Source organism: Cetorhinus maximus, chromosome 6 (assembly GCF_964194155.1).
Source record: "Cetorhinus maximus chromosome 6, sCetMax3.hap1.1, whole genome shotgun sequence".
In the NCBI taxonomy this organism is placed as follows: domain Eukaryota; kingdom Metazoa; phylum Chordata; class Chondrichthyes; order Lamniformes; family Cetorhinidae; genus Cetorhinus; species Cetorhinus maximus.
This window is the reverse complement of record NC_135884.1, coordinates 43,509,801-43,531,429: the sequence shown is the minus strand read 5'-3', so window position 1 is coordinate 43,531,429 and position 21,629 is coordinate 43,509,801. Positions and strand designations below refer to the sequence as shown.

At 46.4% G+C, this 21,629-nt stretch overlaps 1 long non-coding RNA gene across 1 annotated transcript in view; it reads right to left on the bottom strand.

Moving 5' to 3' along the window:
- Window positions 1-7,239, bottom strand: part of LOC144681319 (uncharacterized) — a 30,974-nt gene extending 23,735 nt beyond the window's left edge. Inside the window, exon 1 of the long non-coding RNA XR_013576759.1 lies at window positions 7,100-7,239. This is a non-coding gene — a long non-coding RNA (uncharacterized LOC144681319). The remainder of the gene's footprint in view (window positions 1-7,099) is intronic.
- Window positions 7,240-21,629: the final 14,390 nt, after the last annotated feature.

The window sequence follows — 21,629 nt, the reverse complement described above, 5'->3', positions numbered from 1 at the left end:
GGGACCCTTTCAGAATCCAGAATAGAACATAACCAGACAGATGTAACAATGAGAAACTTTGCTAAATGAAGTGGATATTATGATACTTACACGTACCCTTAAATATATTTATCCAATCATCCAAAATGCATAACTGATGAACACTTGTGAGAGGAGGTCAATATAAAGTCAGAAAGCTGGGGCAGAATTTTCTCGTTAGTATGCAGGGGCGGGCCCTGCACACCGACACGTAAAATGATGCGCGGTGACGTCCCAACGTCACCGTGCGCCATCGCGATATTTCGGTGGGCGGGCGCGCAATAATCTCTGATGCGCGCCAGCCATCAATTAACGGACCACTTAAGGCCCTTGAGTCACCAATTGATGGCGATTTTTCGTGGCCCGTGCGATCTTCAGGTCATTGCATGGGCACAACGGGTAGGACACATTTGTATAAACCTCATCCACAGGCGGGATAAGAGGGGTCAGTGGGGTCGCAAATGTGCTCAGTCAGATATTTAATTTGGAAAGTTACTGATACTTGCCTGTGTGAGCAGAAATACTTCAAAACTCATACCAGCTGCTTGGGCAGAACTCACAACCTTCAGGTCAGCACTCTACAGTGAAGATCTTTTTTGGGGCCTGCAGGTTTCAGGAAGCCTTCCCTTAGTCTGGGGATGGGAGTTGTGCTCTCCACTAGAGGCATCTCCTCTGAGGAGGAAGGGAGGGCTAGAAGGGGGAGGTGGCCAGGAGTGCACATTCAGCCTCCAAGGGAGCTTTGGAAGGAGAGGTGCACAAGGGGCGCAGGGCCAACAGGAAGTCCAAGGCGGAAGGGGCCACAGAAGATGCCACTATCCTGCTGCCAGGGTATACAGGCAGCGAAGCAGCAACCTCATTATGTCTGAGGTGCAGTACCAAAGGAGGCTCCATCTCTCAAGGGAGACAGTCAACACTATCTGTCAGGTGATAGGCCCTGAGATCTCAGCTAACTGTGTGGGTGGACACCTCATGCCAGTGGCTCTAAAGGTCACAGCTACCCTCAACTTCTATGCCTCTGGCTCCTTCCAGGACTCCAGGTGATCTTTACGGTGTCACCCAATCGGCTGTCCACACTTATGTCAAGCAGGTGACAGACGCTCTATTCAGGGGTGCATTTACCTTTATCCACTAGGGACCAGGCCAGCCAGCCAGAGGCTTCGCGGCCATTGCTGGGTTCCCCTGTGTCCAGGGTGCAATAGACTGCACACATGTGGCCATCAAGGCGCCAGCAGGTGAGTCCGGTGCCTTCGTCAACAGGAAGGGCTTCCACTCCATGAACGTGCAGATAGTGTGTGATCACAGGATGCTGATTCTGCAAGTCTGTGCAAGGTACCCAGGCAGCTCCCATGACGCTTATATCCTCAGACACTCCCAGGTGCCGGGGCTCTTCAGTGCTCCAGCCCGGCTGGATGGATGGCTGCTGGGAGACAAGGGCTATCCCCTCAGAGGGTGGCTCATGAAGCCTCTCCGCCATCCAAGAACAGAAGCTGAGCAGCGGTACAATAGGAGCCATACCTCCACAAAGGCTGTGGTGGAGAGAGGCATTGGTCTTCTCAAGAAGCGCTTTCGATGCCTGGACCATTCAGGGGGCGCACTCCAGTAACCCCCCCCCCCCCCCCCCCCCCCTCCCCCCACCCCCCCCCTCCCCCCACCCCCCACACCGTGTGTTGCTGATGCTGCGCTCTCCACAATCTTGCGCTGGAAAGGGGGGAGGCTGTGGATGAAGAAGATGTAGACGCAGTGGCTGTGGCTGCACACGATGAGACCAGCAGTGAGTCCGAGGATGAGCACACACAGGGAAATTCTGAGGGGGTAGACGCTGACCCGGGCGGACTCCCGGGAGGCTTTAATCCAATGAACCTTCAGCTGGAACACCACAGATGGATCTCCAACCAAAGGCTGTGCTTCAGGCTCCATACTCGATACCTGAGAGCTAAATCTGCCTGGATAGGAACATTAACTAAGGATCTTGTCAGTGAAGCTCAATGTGACCCAACTCACTCATAACATCATGGGTAACCATCCACCTGCAGAGGAAAAGAGGCACCCTCAGCCATGGTCACATGTCTAAATTTAATGATATAACAAAATGAACTTAAGGAAACAAAATGACAAAGGTGTTAAACAGCACACCAACTAATCATGGCCTCATTTCAGGGCAACACAAAAGCACCAGTGAGAAACCCGTGGTGTGCCTAAGGTGCCTTAAATTTACGTTTTTGGGTGCTACATCTCGGTGCTGTCCCCTCGCTGAGAGTGGTATCTGAGACAGCCTGCTCACTGTGCTGTCCTGTTGGCCTCGATGACCTTGGCGGTCGTCCTCTGGCCCTTGGGGCCTGTGCTGGCCCCGCCTGGGAGGGCTCAGCCAGTGCCATGGCTGGCATCTCCCCAGTCATCGCAGCCTTACCAGATGCAACGGTCATTGGCAGAGGGGCGGAGGAGCTGCCGCCCTCATCCGGGGCGTCCTGAGAGGAGCCCACAGAGACAACAGGCAGCTGCTGCGCCAACATGAGGTTACTTCAGACCTCCCTGCTCACCGTAGATGGATGGGCACCGAGCTGGGAAACTTGGTGCCCACTCCATCTCCCACACTGGCACTGACCAGCTGTGGTCAATGCCGATGTGAGGGCTTGCTGGTCTGAGTGCATCCCCAGGAGGCTCTGATTGGTCTCCTGGAGGAGCCTCTCCACGAGAGTCGCCACTGTCTCCATGGAGGAAGCATGGAACTTGGACATGTGGCTCATTGCATCAACGATGGTTCTTGTGGACTCCTCCACCACGGAGACCAAGCCAAGCATAGCCTCATGTATCTCCACCAGATCCTCCCGCACAACCTGCTGGACTTCCAGCATTTGCTGCCTCACAGATGACTCCAGAGGCACATCATCAGCCATCGACTGAGCATGTGCCTGGTCCCCTGCAGTCCTCCGACTGCTGGCGCCATGGGCATTCTCTGTCTCCGCCAGCTTCTCCAACGACTGTGAAGTGCCTCACCGCTGTGCCCAGGGACACTAGCCGATGAGGTGCTAGTATCTGCGTTGGTGCCTGCCTGGCAGAGATGGTGTGACACTGGTGGGTCAGAGACTTCAGAGCCCTCAGGTGTGAGAGGGGATCCCTGTGCCTCCTCCTCCCGACCCTGATCTGCTGATGCTGAAAGGAAGAACAAAGACATTTGATTAGCTAACGTGGAGACAATGTCAATGTGCATCTCTGTCCCCCGGATCACTATGCGCTCATCCTTCCATAAGCAATGGTCAAGCCATGTTGCAAACTTCAATCACTGAACATTCAGCAGTGCCATGGCTGCTGGGAGAACAATGGTGATCTCACTGCTGGGCAAACATACCTGCCCATGGCACCCCAGCCTCACTGACACTGGTGGACCTGGGCGCATGGCACCTCTCCAGATCAAGGATCTCCTGCTGGAACCTGGTAATGATGGCCAACTGGGCCAGCCCTCCGCCAGTCTTCAATCGATCGGCGGCATTATGAACATTCTTCTCCTGAGAAGGAGTGAAGAGCATTGATTAGTGCAACTTGTACCTGGATTCTCTTCACGGACGGCCCACCCCAACCAGAGTGGGACATTGCAGGGCTCCAGTGCCTCCTCACCCCACTGCTGTCAAACACTCACACAAAGATGCCAGGCCTGTCCCTCCGCCTTGGCCAAATGAAACCTACATCACATTTGGCACCACACAGTCCAACTCACAAAGCAAGGAGGCACAAGCACGAGGAACACAAAGGGTAGCAGATGGATGGGTGCCCCACCACCTGGAAGCTCCCCTCCCAGCATGTCAGCACCCTGACTTTGACATGTCCTGCAGTTCCAGCACTGCGCCTAGGTGTAGATCCTCCAAGTTGCCCCCAAAACAATAATGTGGGTCTCAGTGTACCACATGCTGTGGGTGCAGAACCCATCTCATCACCACCCTTTCAGGGTGACCTCAGCATGGGCAATATCTGCTGGCCCACCCAGCGAAGGACACATGCCGTCAATGATTCAAAGCAATCACTACACTCAGAGCTGGGGGTGGGTGGGGACGCGGCCAGCGGGGACAGCCTACCTGCTGGGTTAAGTGACCAATGCCAACATTGACCTCGCCCTTCCCGAGTGCAACAGGTCGTTGAAGCGCTTGCGGCACAGGACCCAGATGCGTCGCACCGTGTTGCAGGAGCTCACCACCTCCGCCACCTCCTCCCAGGCACGTTTACTCATGTGGGGGGGCCTCCTCCTCCCGTCCCTGGGAACGAGGACCTCCTGCTGTGTTTCCACCTCCTCCAGGAGGGCAGCAAGCAATTGTCTGAGAAATGAGGGACACAGTGACCCCCTGCCCTACCCTCCTGCCTGGCCTACTCACCAGCAGCGCTCTGGGGAGCCCTTCCGCTGGCCATGTTTGACAGCCTTTGCAAGACTGCAGGAGCTCTTTTAAACAGGCCGTCAGGTCGCCATTGGATCTGGTGGTCATAGCAGTCCCGCTGCCGCCCGTCCACTCCCGTTGTCCTCAGGGGCCCCATTTCATGCTGGGCGGGCGTGAAATTGGCCCGCCCGCATAAAATGGCAGCACAGACTCGATCGCGGGCAGTGATTGGGTCCATGCCTGCTCCTGCACAGGCCAATGAAAATTCTGCCCCTGGTTTATTTTACAGAATTCATGTGAATTAACATTGTGACAATTCCAGACCTTTTTTGCTTCAATAACGCTTTCTGTAAATTCAGAACAACAAAGCATGCTACACCATCCCTTTTAGTGGGTAAAGTTATCATTTTTTTTCCACTTCTGGCCAGCCCTAGCTGAAATCTGACCACCATGGTGGTCCCAAGTGCACAGTTAGGTGCAGCCGAGTGCTTTGCTGAGAGACTAGCCTAGGCAGCAGTAGTAAGCAATGGCCAGATCTTCCATTCTCCAGCTGTCATAACCTGGAGGTACCCCAGATGATGTGCTGGTGGATCCCTCAGACACCGTGGTAATTCCCGTGAAGTTTCAACTTCCACTCTGTCTGGAACCCTCCAAAACTCCAATTACAATTCGACACTTTGGATGGCTCCTCAGAAAAATAGTTACCCAGGAAAAGTTAGAAGCATTAAAACCAGTCCTGACTCCTGGGTAACTATACTGCTCACCACCCCCCGACCCCTCACTGGACTCCCCACCTACACCCTCTCGAGCTCTGACTACCCCTCACCCAACAACAACAAGCCCCTGACTACCCTTCCCACTCACGACCCACCCGACCACCCAACTATCCCTCCCCACACCGTCAGCATCCCTGACCACCCAACTGCCCCCCAACCCACTCCTGACCACCCAACAAACCCAATCACCAACTACGCCTCCAACCCCACCAATGGACCCCATAACTACACCTCTCCTGAACCCCGACTGCACCCCCACCCCCTGACTACCTCCCAGCCCCTGACCACCCAATTATCCCCTCATCCCCAATCTCCCCTGACCACCCGTCACCCCTGACCACCCTTTGACCACCCCACCTCCCTTGACCACCCTACCATCACGATCACCCACCTCTGCCCTGTGCAACTTCTTTTATTTACAGGCAAAGGGAGTGTTCTTATTTTTCATTAAGTAACTTCAGACCATCTGTAATGCTAATTGGGTTTTGCTGACTACACTCGTGAGTTTGCACACATTAAGTCATAGGCCTAACAAAGATAGCTGGGAAGCATTTCAGAAACAGTGACATCAGTCTCTAGGAACACAAACATATGGGCCCTTGCCCAAGTGCCAAAGCCTTGACCTACGTCAGCAGCAATACAGATAACTGGTTTAGAAGTATAATTGGATTATTGAAAAATCATCATGTTGACAGGTGCCGAATTCTGATGACGATACAAATAAAACTAGTCATCATAATCATCATTAAAATAAAAATAAAGTATAAATAATAAAAGAATTGCACAATTATGAATATTTCAGCATGCAGATAATTACAATTTGTTGCAAAATGCAAGTCTCCTTCATTTACAGAATAAAAATGTAAGGTCTACTGCACTCTGCATTTTATATTGAAGTTCATAGATCATATGTTGTCAGGTTGAGTTCATTAAATTCCCAATCATTTACATACTGTTTATGAGTTTTATTAAGTAGGGGATTGGGCTGTCTCAGTCCATTCGCTCTATATTTATGAAATGGTGTCTTTTCTCTTAATTGCATTGTACATTTACTTTTGTGTGGTTGTGGCAAGAGATGGTGGCAATAGGAGGTGGGATTCAAGAGTTTTCTAATGAAGTCCAGACAGAGTTTTTTCCACCTTTCAGCAAAGGAAAACATATTCAGTTGTTTGATTGTGTCAGAGTAGTTTTGGTATGCTATACCTAGGATCAGTTTCAGTGCTCGTTTCTGAATGCTTTTGAGCTTGTTCACATGCTCGTTGGTAAGTCCAGCATTCCAAACAGGCTTTATCCATGATAAAATTAGCCATGGAATGTATTACAGTGTAGTACAGGTGGTTTAATTTTTAATCAGAAAGTAATCCTAAATATAGTGTCTAATGTAATATTATCTAAAAGTTGCTAAAGATAGTATATTGTGGAGGACTGTCATAGGTTCCATTGTAATTATTCAATGGCTCAGCTCAGCAGCAAAGAGCTGAGCTTCACAAGCTTTCCTCTGTACGCAATATTCGTCCCCAAAAAAGTCAGAAACAAATCTCAAGGTGTCCCCTGAAGTATGTTGCATTCCTTCGGCTTTTCTTTTTGAAACTCAGTCTTAGACAGTCAGAACAAATGAGAGTTTTTATTTGTTTTTATGTCTCCACAAATCAAATGCAAATTATATTTGCACAATGGCTTAAAAAAAACAAGATTCAGAAAATAGTACAGCCAAATGAATAGATATTTTTACATGACTTCCACCATGTTCTAACATACAAATCTGTGTGCCTCCACCCCATCAGGTTATGAAACCTGTAGCAAATCTACTCAAGCTGACAGTTTTATACCTTCTGCATGGATAGCCTTGCAGACTTTGCTGTGTGGTTGTCTCTGTGTATTAGGCTTGATAAATATAGCTAAACCTCAACCAGCAAAAGTCTAACACACATACATGGCACTAACATGACTTTTCTATTTCCAATATTGACCCATCTTGTAGCCATATGATAAGGCTCGTTGAATGGAGCTAGTGCAGTGAAGCAACTTAATGACATTGCCTCATAGTCACTGGTAACTGAAACCCTGTAGGTATTTACAAAGATCCTGAACTGGCACAAGAACTGGTTCTTACTATCTCTGCTTGGGCTAAATTTATACTGGGATCATTGGGTAGAATACTTCTGTAACTGACTACAGGATATACTGGTGTGCTTGACTTGCCAATCTGCCTTAGTAACCTAAAAATTGTGGTATAAAGCCAGCATTTTAAAGCAGCAACATAACTTATTGCTTCATGTAGTATCCTGCCAAAGGTATCTATTGAGATATCTTGGCTTGTTTGAAAGGAATATAATCCAGAAAATTACTTATTTTCTGTTGTGTATGCAATGTCCTACCTTCCCACACCCAAAATTAAGCTTCAATAATAGTGTATCTAATTATGTCAAATTTACTGAAATGACGAATATTGAAGGAAAGTAAAAGAGCAACACTTAGCAAACTGATGTTGGACCAGCTCTATAATATTGAGCAAGCACAAGAGATGTTCTGCACCCACATAAGACAACAGAGAGACATGAAATAAGAAAGCCAAGGCTATTGCACTCTTAATATCTTCTATTAAGCCTGAGCAAAGGCATTTATATGAATGCCTTCTTTTCCCCTCCATAGCAGTCAACATTTGCAATAACCTGAGACTGGACTTCTGGCACATAACATAAAATAAAACATATCACTGTCGTACTGATGTTTTTCATTATTTGAAATTGATTGTTTTTATTTTCTAAAGTAAAAGGCCATCAGAAAGACAAGTTCACTTTTGCTTCAATGCATTTATCATCTGAACTAGCACCGGCTTGTCTCACTCAGCAACTTTCTATTGAATCACTGACACTATAGCTTTTCAGGATATTACACATAGACCTTCAAGGCAAGGCATACTTTTCACCCAGCTCTTAACTAGATTTAAGTTACAGCTCCATTAAGAAATACATATTTATGTCAAATCAGAATATGTATTTACATAGCTCCTTTCACAACCTCAGAATGCCCAAATCACTTTTGAAGTCTTTTGCAATGAAGGGAAATCTAGTAATCAATTTGCACACAACAACTCCTTACAAACAGCAGTGAGATAAATGACCAGCTAATCTGTTTTTGTTATCATTGGTTGAGGGATGCATGTTGACCAGGACAATGTCCCTTGCTTTAATTCTTCAGGGTCCTATGGTTTAGGGCCTTGGTTAACATGTCTTGTTCCCTCCTAACCTGTTTTTCCTCCCAAAACTATGAACTTACGAACATACAAATTAGGAGCAGGAGTAGGCCACTCAGCCCATCAAGTCTGCTCCGCCATTCAATAAGATCATGGCTGATCTGTTTTTAACCTCATATTCCTACCTACCCCCGATAACCTTTTACCCGCCCTTGGTTATCAATGATCTATCTACCTCTGCCTTAAAGATATTCAAGGATTCTATCTCAGCCACGTTTTCAGGAAGAGAATTCCAAAGTCTCACAACCCTCTGAGGGAAAAACATTTTCCTCATCTCTGTCCTAAATGGGCGACTCCTCATTTTGAAGCAGTGGCATTTGCCCAGAAGAGGAAATATTCATTCCACAACCACCCTGTCAAGTCCCCTCAGGATCTTATATGTTTCAATCAAGTCACCTCTTACTCTTCAAAACTCCAGTGGATACAAGCCTAGTCTGCTCGGCCTTTCCTCGTAAGATAACTTGCCATTCCAGGTATTGCGTAAACCTTCTCTGCACTGCTTCCAATGCATTTGCATATTTCCTTAAATAAGGAGAACAATATTGTACACAATACACCAGGTATAGTCTCACCAATGCCCTGTATAACTGAAGTATAACCTCCCTACTCTTGTATTCAATTCCCCTTGCAATAAACAATAAAATTCTATTAGCTTTGCTAATTACTTGCTGCCCCTGCATACTAACCTTTTGTGATTCATGCACAAAGATACCTAGATCCCTCTGCATCTCAGAGCTCTGCAACCTTTCACCATTTAGATAATATCCCTTTTTTATTCATCTTGCCAAAATGGGCAACCTCATATTTTCCTACAATGTACTCCATTTGCCAGGTCTTTGCCCACTCATCTAATCTATCTATATCCTTTTGAAGGCTCCTTACATCCTCTTCACAACTTACTTTCCTACCTAGCTTTGTGTCATCAGCAAATTTAGCAATAATACCATCGATCCCTTCATCCAAATCATTTATATAAATTCTAAAGAGTTGATCCCTGTGGCACACCACTCATCACATCCTGCCAGCCGGAAAATGAGCCATTTATGCCTACTCTGTTTCCTGTTAGCTAACCAATCTTCTATCCATGCCAATATGTTACCCCCTACACGATAAGCTTCTAGTTTCTGCAATAACCTTTGATGAGGCATCTTATCAAATGCCTTCTGAAAATTTAAGTCCAGCACATCCACCAGTTCCCCTTTATCCACAGTACCTGTTCCTTCTTCAAAGAACTCCAATAAATTGGTTAAACATGGGGCAGAATTTTCCCCCCATTGGGGGGGGAAATTTAGGAGCGGGCGCGTGGAGGCACACCTCTGATCGGTGCCCCCCCCCCATCCAGGGTGGGCCACCATTTTACGTGGGTGGGCCAATTAAGGCCTGCCCGGCATGACGTCCACCACAAATGCACTCCCTGTGCGGGCTTGGGGGGAGATTCCCTAAGCCAAGAGTACGCTCTTTCGCGCATGCACTTCAAAGAGCTCACTCATCTCCCCGAGGCTAAGTGCTGCCTCAGGGAGAGGGGCTCCACACTAAAAAATCTTAAAAATAGAAAAGAAAAATTTCCCTGACACGTCCCCTCATGTGACACTGTCACATGAGTTGGGATATGTCCAACACTTTCAAAGACACTTTTATTACATTTTTTAAAATCTACATGAAACCTCATCCCGCCCATGGATGAGATTTCATGCTTTTTCTAATGCCCGCCAGGGCTCCCAGCCTGCCCACCAACCTTAAGGTTGGATGGGCAGGTCCATTAATTAGTTTAATGACTCTGTCAATGGCCTCAATTGGCCATTGACAGGTCGGTGGGCGCACAGCTGATTCTGCTGAGCCCCTGCCTACCTGAAAATTTAAATGGGGCGGGGTGACGTCAGGAGTTCTGCCCGATGTCATCCCGCATCATTTTACGCATCGGCGAGCAGGCCCTGCCCTCCGCTCACCAACCGGGAAATTCTGGCCATGGTTTCCCTTTGACGAAGCCATGTTGACCCTGCTTTATTACCTTGAATTTATCTTAGTGCCCTGTTGTAAAGTCTTTAGTAATAGCTTTTAACGTCTTCCCTATGACAGATGTTAAGCTAACTGGCCTATAGTTTATTGCTTTCTGTCTCCCTCCCTTTTTGAATATAGGAGTTATATTAGTTATTTTCCAATCTAATGGAACCTTCCCAGAATCTGGTGAATTTTGGAAAATTAAAACCAACACATCAACTATCTCACTAGCCACTTCTTTTAAGACCTAAGGATGAAATCCATCAGGACCCAGGAACTTGTCAACCACAGTTCCAACAATTTTGTAAGTCCCACATCCTTGATGACTGTAATATTCTCCTGCCTTCCAATTCCTGATTTACAGGTATTTATGGGGTGTTACTTGTGTCCTCTATACTAATGCAAAATATCTATTCAATTCATCTGCTATATCCCTATTTTTCATTATTAATTCCCCAGACTTACTTTCTATAAGACCAACGCTCACTTTGCAAACTTTTTTCTTTTTTAAATATCGATAGAAACACTTACTGTCTGTTTTTATATTTCTAGCTAGCTTTCTCTCGTACTCTAATTTTTCCCTCTTTATTAATCCTTCAGTCATTCTTTGCTGTTTTTTATATTCTATCTAACCTTCTGACCTGCCACCCATATTTGCACAATTATATGCTTTTACTTCAAGTTTGATACTGTCTTTAATTTAACTTTTCCAACTACAACTAAACTGGATCTCCACCACCCTCTCAAGGGCAATGAGCGATGGGCAACAAATGCTGGCCTTACGAGCGATGCCTACATCCCATGAAATAATTTTTTAAAAACAGACTAAAACTAAAGCAAATTAATGTTCAGCGATACTCAATGTTTGGTACCTGCCCTTGAATAATAATTAACACTATAAAAGAGCTACTACAATTAACTCCTGTTTTGACTATGCAGAAGTCACCTAAACTGACTCAAGCTCAACTCTTGCTCCTATTTCTAAACATTATGTAGGACCACAGCCATGCTGAACAGTGGTAAGTAACCCAACATGATGCTTAGTACAATTATAAACATCTACTTCAATTAACTGACCACTTGTTGCAAAAGCCTATTTTGCTATTATCATCACATAGAGCTGTTGGTATCAGTGAACATAATTAAATAAACTTGCACAGAACTAGTCACTAATTATCATTTCTGTACTGTAAATGTTTTCCTTTTTGTAATCAAATATTTCTTACTTTCTCTTTACCTTTAGATTGTGTTGAAATAAACTACACAGCTTTATGAAATATTTTGGTCCAGATTTTGCAATGACAGTGAAGTTGTCAGCGTTCACTGTCATTACTCTACAAAGCTGATTGCAACTTCTTGAGTCCACTGCAGGTGAAGTTAGATGTGGAAATCCAGAATTTGCTGTCAACAATCCCCCATTCCTCCATCAGATGTCCTGTTCAAGTACTCGCAGATGGAAATATTTAGAAATCAGTGAATTGACGTGAACTTGTGAACTGATGCACTGGAAAAATCCTTGTAAAAGTTAATAAAAACAGAAAACAGAGCAGCTCTGAAGAAGAATCATACGGACTCGAAATGTTAACTCTGTTTCTCTCCACAGATGCTGTCAGACCTGCTGAGTTTTTCTAGAATTTTCTGTTTTTATTTCAGATTTCCAGCATCAACAGTATTTTGCTTTAAGGTTGTAAAAATTAAGCCTGGTTGAATGAAATGTATCTGGGTATTAATAATATCCCCCTCCTCCTACAGGTATTTTGCCCTAAGTGGGCATTGATGACCACGGACTTCCATTGGATTGATCCATGATTATGGTTGGCAAAGTACTGCTGCAGTTTGCCATTGCCTTCTGCAGTTTGGCTGACTAGAAAATTCTCCTGCTTTTTACTGCCTGCTATCAGGCATATTGAAAGGGTTCACAGGTTGATAATCAACCTGCTTGGCCACATTATGAATGTACCTACCATGGCCGTCAAGTCCTAAAGTGGGACTTGAACCTAGCGCTTCTGACCCAGGGGTAAGGCACTACCACTGCTTCCTTTAACAGCATACTAAGTCATAATTACTGCTGAACAACCTCTTTGACCCTGAAAGGGCAAATTTTATAGCTGTAGCATGTCATATTTCTCTATTCCATGATAAAAATTCCATCGTTTTTTTAAATAATAAAAATATTTTTTTTAATGTTTGTTTATGATATTTCAGTTTCTACCTTCATTTTATGTGCATCTCTCAATCTTTAGTTTGCTTACAGTAAAACTATAAAAAGTGAATGCATCACTGACAAGAACAGCACATGTTGCCATGCCTAATTGCCCTGGAGAAGGTGGTGTTGAGCAGCTTTCTTGAACCACTGCATTCCAAATGGTATAAGTATACCCAGAGTGCTGCTAGGTGGGAGCTCTAGGTTTTTGACCTAGCATCAGTGAAGGAACAGCAATATAGGTCCAAGCCAGGCTGGCGTGCGGCTTGGAGAGGAACTTGCAAGTGGTGGTATTCCCATGCTGCTGCTCCCTTGTCCTTCTAGGTGGTAGAAGTCGTGGGTTTGGAAAGTTTTGTCAAAAGAGGTTTGGCAAAGTGCTGCATTGCATCTTACAGATTGTACACACTGTTGCCAATGTCCACCACTGGAGGAAGTGAATGTTTAAGGTGGCGGATGATGCTCTACTTCGGAAAACCAGTTGGTGAAGGATGATATGGGAGCCAATCTTTACTCAGTCTTACATTTATTTATAGAGTGGAACATTACAAGCTTAAACTTCCTAACTCAACCACACCACAGTTTCAATAAGTGTTTCTTCATAGTGAAACCAGAAATAATGCCGTACACCAACATATACTTAAATGCAATTGATATACAATTAAAAGACTGGGTGCTAATCAAGGGTCTCCTTTGTGCAGAATGATGTTAAGCTTCTTGAGTGTCATTGTAGCTGCACTCGTCCAGGCAAGTGGAGAGTACTCTATCACATTCCTGATTTGTGCCTTGTAGATGTGCTTGGATTCGGGCTCTCGCTCCAATATCTATTTATACTACAGAATTGTCCTAGGGCAGAGTGGTCACCACACGCTTGCCGCAATCACACAGAGGTGGATTAGTAGCCACTTGAGAGAGAGGGGGCGGTGCTGCCCGAGCCCAGGCCCCCCAAAGGCACAGGCCTCAGTGATTAGTACCGTGTGCACTCTCCTCTCTTGGGCACTGGTTTGGACTGCAATGGAAATTATAACATCAGCCATAATGCATTATGCTTGGTCCACAGGTGTGCTGACGGAGGTGACCCCTGCTCCATGTTGAAAAGAATGGGCTCCAAGCTCCTGCACAAAGCCCTCTGCCAAATTGGAGCTGGACGCTGCTCCTTGACATTGTGCACAGACTTTTTGCCAGGCTTTCCAGTGCACTCAGCATTTGATTATGTACATTTATCAGCCTTCTCCTGTAGCCTGGCCCATTGAAGTCCTCACTTGGCTCCTCTGCAGCAAAGCAAGCGGAAGACGTCTCCCTCCAATGAGCTGGTACCTGAGCAATCCTTTTCCCTGTTCTGGTTCTTGCACAAATGTCCAGTTTCTTATTATAGAGCCAGAAAGCTAAACTGCTTTCTTGATCTGGACCACTTCAGGTTAGATCTGCTGGAATACACCATTTTGCCTTGAAAAGATTATACATGCTGAGGAAACTGGCACAGAGATTCATGAAACAGCTTGCTGGAGAAGGACATGAAATACTAATTCCATATCTTTTAAGCCTAAACTACATAATGTATTCATTCAAATTGCAAAAGGCACAGAAAGAATGTCAATAAAATTAATACTGTGTCTAGAGTGAAGAGGATGAGAAAGGCCTTGAAAAACTCAGTCAACAATGTAAGGAGGACAGACAAAAATAAATAGCTTCAAACTAGAAGTTTAAGAAGAAATTCTCCCCAATAGCCAAAAAAAACCCATTGAGTTCCTTCTTTTTACAGACAGCTTCCGAGAGGGCCAAAGGTTTGATATTACCTGGTGATTGCACCTGTGAGGAGAATTTGGGAAGACCCTCAATATATTGTTCCTGTAACTTAACTCTGTTTTTATTCCATTTATGAAAAAAGTTACCCTGTGTTCCTTCTTTATTTACCACTACACCATGTGTTCTAAAATGACGACTGAAATCTTTGCACGGGCTGTTGCATGTATACTGATAAACAAACATCAGTCATTTATACTGCTACTTTACCATGAACTGGAAAAAAATGGTCTTACCTTATCATCAAACCAAAAGTTCCTGATCTCAGGCATAGTAGCAATGGAAGTGCGGTACAAAGAACAGATACAACCCCATATGAAATGAAAATGGGAGGCAAATCACACTATATTGCCTTCGTGGCCCTAGTAATAGTTACAGTGAGAGCATTGACAGAGACAAGCCTCCCAAGATGTTGTGTGTGTTATTAAAAGAGGGAAGAAGAAAATGAACATGCATGATTAGACATGCATAGTTAAGAATGGTTAACCTATCACATATGATCTAACATGTTGTTAATGTTGAAAGTTGAAGCCAAAAATTATATCATCTTACTTCTCAGAACCCTCAGTGGAATTTTTAAAATGTCTCATTTATTCTTAGACACCAGTTCAATTATCATGACCCACGTGTCTATTTTACATACTGCTCATCCAATATATAAAAGAAAAAGGAAAGGAGAAAGCAGGCTCTGAAAACCCAAACACTGTTTGGACAATAGGGACACTTAATCCATATGTATCTGTCCAACTGGTTCCATAACAGGAACCACGAGAAGAGCATAAATGTTAGCAGCTGGGCCACATAATGCTGACCCATTGAAGTAGCCCAGGAGGAAAAGACAACCTTGAGCAGCAGCCATTTCAGATTTCTGGGGTCATATTATCTGTTGTTTGAAATGGTGAGGAAAGCACAGCTGGATCTTACATTATCTTAGGCCTGAATTTCATGCTTGGCGTGCGCGCCAAGTCGGTGGGAACAGAAGTGGATGTGGAATCTGCTCCGGGCCGTGGTCACGTTGCAAACATGATTTCATGCTGGCTGGGCAATTAAGGTCTGCCCACCGTGAAACATGCCCTCTCAATTGCCAGGAAGGGCCGGATGAGGGCAGGAGTCTGTCGGGCGCCGGGTCCAATGGCGACCCAGCGGGTGCTTTAAAACCAACAGAGGCAGCTCCCTGTAGGCTGCCAGGCGAGAATCTTCAGAGTCTGTCCAGGAGACTGGAACAATGGCCTCACCAGCAGCTGGAAACATCAGCTGATCTTCTCTGGATAACTACTCCAGTAACATACCAAAATGTTACTGTACCCTTGGTGAAACCCAAAGGTCAAGAGTTTTCTCAGTGCGGCTCTCCCTCTGCTGCCATGCCTCTTGCTGGAAGTATGGCAGAAATTTTATTTCTTCTTTTTGAATAATTCTTCCTTCAGGTCTTTCCTTTAGCTGCCATATTCTCCATTTTACCACCAAAACATTACGAATCACTTTTGTACAGACTTGCTTCCATTTGTTAGAACAGAAAATTTGAATAATTTCTCAGTTAACCTATTGTAGCAAGTTAAACTCTGGTGAACTTAAATCTTTGGTGCATTCATTCAGTCATTGGCTAATGAAGCAAAGCTAACTAAAGTGCCTTTACTCTCAAGGTATTTTCCCCATGAAGTTCAAGGGTGAATAAAATGTTGAGTTTGGTTCCACCTGTTTATGTTAGGCATGGAGGCTTCTGTTCTGCCATGTTTTGTTAATCTGTTTACTGCTGTAACCATTAACACCATGGGCAGGATTTTTACCTCGTCGGGCAGGCGTGATGGGCGGGCCCGGGAGCGGTCGCAAAACTGACCGCCGCCCACGGTCAGGTTCGTGCTGGCTGGACAATTTACAGCCAGCCAGCCTCTCATGCATGCCCACCAAGCGAAATATCGCGAAAGTGCGCGATGATGTCGGGACACTCGCCCGGCTTCATCGCGCACTATTTTATTCTCACTCGGATCGGGCAGCGCCCGCCCAGCAAGAGAAAAATTCTGCCCCATATATTGTTCTGTTCGTTTGATGTGAGTGCCAACATGATATAAAAAGCTTTTAGCTTTTTGTTTTTATGATATAAATGTTGCTTTTGTCTTAACGGCCTGAGTATGCTTCACTTGTTTTGCAGGTGCAGGGCATGCCACTGTCTAATGCTGAACACAAGTGGCTATAAACCTCATTGCACGGTCACAGAGTGGACTTTGGGTTCAAAGGAAAGAGTCAATTCAGGCATCGGGGATGGAGGCGGCAGCCCTAGTATGAAGTTCTTCTTCTTATTGTGTCCACGGACAATCTATACATGGCCCAGCCAGAACTGGACACATTTTTGCGCCTTGTTGTTGAATTCGGCAAGATCTGCAACAGTGCAAGGTTCCTCTAGTGATAGGCATTGCAGGAGATGTTGCATAGTCTGTGGCTCAGTTCCACATTCACAAGTTGTCGAGCTGGTTGTATATTCCCATTTGCTTAGTGACACCTTTGAATGACCTACACCAGTCCTAAGTCTGTTAAGGCACTTCCAGGTTGCCCAGTTGCAATGAGCTCCTGGGGGTATGAAGTGGAAGCAGGTCTTTGGCAGCCTAACTGAAGGAGCGTTGGATCAAGGCGTCCCTGGTGTCCCTGCTTCAATGAAGGATCCAGAGGTCTACCTTCATGTCCTCACCGTGCTCCTCTTCTGATCCACCACTGGATGCACTACCTGTGGCCTGTGGAGCTGCCTCAAGACCTTCTTCCTCCTTGTGGGTCCCCCCTTGCCAGTGCCAGGTTGTGGAGAGCACAGCATGCAATCACTATCAGTGACACCCGCTCTGGGGGGTATTGTAGTGCTCCCCTTGAACGTCCAGGCATCGGGAGTGCACCTTCAGAAGACCTATGGTCCCCTCTATCACCGCCCTTGTGGAGCTATGACTCCTATTGTAATGCTGCTCTGCCTCTGTTCTTGAGTAGCGGAGAGGTGTTATAAACCACCTTTTCAACGGATAGCACTTGTCACCCAGCAGCCATCCATCCAGTCAGGCTGGAGCAGTGGACAGCCTTGGCACCTGGGTCTCTGAGGATGTAAGCATCATGGGAGCTGCCAGGTACCATGTACAGACTTGCAGAATCTGCATCTTGTGGTCACAAACTATCTGCACGTTCATGGAGTGGAATCCCTTCCTGTTGACAAAGGCACCCGGCTGACCCACTTGATGGCTACGTGTGCGCAATCGATTGCACCCTGGATGTGGGGGAGCCTAGCAATTGCTGGAAACCCTCTGGTTCGCTCAGCATGGCTGGCCTCATCCGTTCAGAAATGAATAACAGAACATCTGTCACCAGCTTGACGCAACTGTGGACAGCTGATTGGGGTACTCCACAAAGATCCCCCACTGCCCCATAGAAAGAGCTGGAGGCATAGAAGTTGAGAGCCACGGGCATGGGTATCCACCCACACACCCAATCATCTGGCAAATGGAGGTTACAGTCTCCCTGGAGAGGCGGAGCCTCCTTTGGCATTGTACCTCGGACATGTTGAGGTAGCTGCAGCTGCGACACCTTCCGCCTTTTTTTTTATTCATTCATGGGATGTGGGCATCGCTGGCTAGGCCAGCATTTATTGCCCATCCCTAATTGTCCTCATTCAGAGGAAATTTTTAAGAGTCAACCACATTGCTGTGGGTCTGGAGTCACATGTAGGCCAGGCCAGGTAAGGATGGCAGATTTCCTTCCCTAAAGGGCATTAGTGAACCAGATAGGTTTTTAATGACAAAAAACAATGGTTTCATGGTCATCATTAAACTTTTAATTCCAGATATTTATTGAATTCAAATTCCACCATCTGCCATGGTGGGATTCGAACTCAGGTCCCCAGAGCATTACCCTGGGTCTATGGATTACCAGGCCAGTGATAATACCATTATGCCACCACCTCCCCAACCTTGGACTACCTGTGCCCCATATGCCTGCGCCTCTCCTCCCACAGGTCACTCCCCTGGAAGCTGCACTGGGACACTTGGTCTCCTCTCCCTTCTGCCCCTCTCTTCCTCCACCAGCGGAGACCATAATCCTCATTACCAGGGTAACCAAAGGCTGTCTGGTACCCGGAAGGGTCCATACAGACAAAATCCTCCGGGGCCTTGGAGACACCAATGAGTACTGAAATGAAGCCTGGAAATGCTCCGAATGAAGCTCAGAACAGAGATGAAGCTGTCAAGTTTAAATAAGCAACCAGCAGCAAACTATCTCCTAAACTCCTCACTCCTCACAATGGCAATGGTGCTGACCCATTTTATCCCGCCCTTGGATGAGGTTATGTTATGAGGCTGCCCGCCTGTCCATTTTGCCCGTGTGACGAGCACGAAATTGCACGGGCAACGTAAAATCAAATACAATTGGCTTTTTAATGGTCTTAAGTGGCACTTTAATTGTTGGCGGGCGTGGCTCCAACACCCACGCACGCCCACCGACCTGAAGATTATTCACGTGCGGGCCGACGTCAGGACCCTCAGCCGATGTCATCTCGTGCTATTTCACGTCCGTTCAGGTCGGGCATGCGCCCGCTGGGAGATGTAAAAGTCTGGCTTTAAATTTTGAAGAATGAGGAAATGTTCCAGAAGAAGTAATATCTGCTTAGTTAGGGACCAATGCACAACATCTTGTGGAAAAGATGCAAGTGACCTTCCAGAATGGCAAGAATTTGTTTCCAAGGAATGTCCAATATGGTTCCACTTAGGGAATGTTCACATGCCATAAACTGGGATGCAGCATTAGATCTCAACTCCCTGTGGAAACCAGTAATGTCACAGAATGTCTTTCCTCTTGTTTCAATTCAGTTTTTGGGAAGTTCATTTATCTTCTTGATCTTTTCAGCAATGTATTGACGTGAACTATTGAATGTGTCAGCAAAACGTGGTGAGTAATTGATGCTACACAAATATGACATAGAATATTTTTCACAAATATCAACAAATCTTTGGTAACTATCAATTTTGATTCTAAACCTTTCTGTTAATTTTAGCATGTGATCATGTTACTGGGTTTACTCTCTCTTGCTGCAGTGAGGAAACTTATGTTGCCACAGCTTTTCCCTGCAGTTGCCTGCAGTTCAGTTTTTGCTTTTTAATCGCAGAATCAGAATACAATCGGGTGAAGATTGCCAGCTGCATACATGTCTTGATAATATCACTGTTTGCATCAGTTTTGGCAAGTTGCATGTGAGGTAATTATACTCTCTTGAATTTTCATTTTGATATTAATCTGATCAGGCAATCTTCAATAGCGATCAGGAGAATTTGGGGATCTCAAATTCTATCAGTAGTTGTATTTCTGCTGCACTATTAAGCTGTAAAAATGTCATTGCCTGTGCAACTAATGTTCATACTGCAACGTACATTACATTAGGCATTAAATACATTAGGCATTAAATGCCCTGTCCAGAATTTTGATTCTTTTGGATTTATAAATACAGAAAAGAAATCAGCAGCTCCCAACTTTTTATATCAGCCCCACCTGTCTGCAGGACATAAAAGTTGATGTCTCCAAAGACATCGGCTGGGGTTTTCCATGCCTGCCAGCGCCAGGCATGTTCAGTGGCATGAACAGACAAGATGGTGCAATCGGTTCCAAAACAGCATGAAACCAGTTTGTGATCGTCCGCTCAGCCCACTGATGGCAGGCCGTGTTTCCCACCATCGGACGTCAGGAACATCATTGTAATACAACTGCATATCATTATTAGGCCTGCCTGTCGGAATTGTGTCCCCCCACCACTGGATCGTCTGCCCACGTCGGTGGGAAAGCATGCCAATGTGTTTCACAACAGCATACGATAAGCGTGCACTTGGCGGGTTGCACTTTGCCGGGAACTTAGAGGTGAGTACACAATAACATTGAGCAGCGCTCACCAGGGTCGCCTGTTGGACTTCAAGCTTGAGGCGCGCTGCAGGGTGAGGGGGCAAGGGCAGCCTGTCGGTGAGGTGTCTTGTGGGGGGAGGGGGTGCAAGGGCAGCCCTGATGTTGAGATGACTTGGGGGGGGGCAAGGGCAGCCCTGCAGTTGAGGTGACTTGGTGGGGGGCGGGCTAGGGTTGCCCTGCAATTGAATGTAGCGCACAAGCATTCGGAGTGGGGAGGTATGGTGGGCGAGGGAAGAGGTCACACATTAGGGATGCCTATATCTAAAGTGACCATTCCTCTGCAACTGAGACAGTTCAGGCGCAGCCACATTGATATGATTGGAGTCGGGCCTCTAGCTTCTCTGCCCGCTAAAGCAACGCAGAGACATCAAAGTGCCACCAAGTGCTCCAGAGCTTTTCACTCCTCGAGCACAAACTGCAAACTAATGAGCATTTTAGTGGACTGCAGAACAGTTGGACTACGACGCATGTTGTACAATCTCCTTGCTAAATCTGGCCATGGAGCAGTCACTGGTGGAGGCGCTCACAGCCGCTTGCAATGTCATCATCCTGGTTTGGACCAGCCTCCCCCATGGTTCAAGCTAACAGTGCAGCCTTGCAGTGTGGGTTAGGAAATTGCCTGTGCCTGAGCTGAGAGTACAGCATGTGGTCCAGTAGGGAAAGCTGCAACCAATTGCTCAAGTGGAGTGGGGCAGAGGTGGGTGGGATTTTGGGCAGCCATGCAACGCAATAGTCTCTGACCATCCAAGTGATGGCCAGCACTCTCCGGCATGGGTTAAGGGGTCTTCACACTTTACTAGGACAGGTTCTTAGTACACCCATGCTAACCCACGCGTCTCTCTCTTTCAGCCTGCAGGATCATGGAGCCTAATGAACTAGCTGTATGCCTCATGGCGTACAGAGAGTGAAGATGATGGAGAAGGGAGCAACTGAGGCAATAGTGACTGAGGGAGGAACAGTACGCTCAGGAAGAAGGGGCAGCTGGGACACCCACACACGCCGCCGAAAAGCCACAGCGAGCTGCCACTGGTCAGAGCTTAGCGACACCCAGGGTCTATAGACATCACTTTTCATTTCTGCAGATGACCAAGAACCAGTGTCACCAAAGACTGCACATGTCTAGGGAACTGGTGGGTCACATCTGCCAGCTGCTGCAGAATTTGGCACCACGGAGACGTGGAGGGCATCCACTGCCAGTGGCCGTGAAAGTGGCAGCGGTGCTCAATTTTTATGCCAGTGGCTCCTTTCAGGGGTCCACAGATGACCTCTGTGGAATATCACAAGCCTCCACCCACAAATGCATCCAT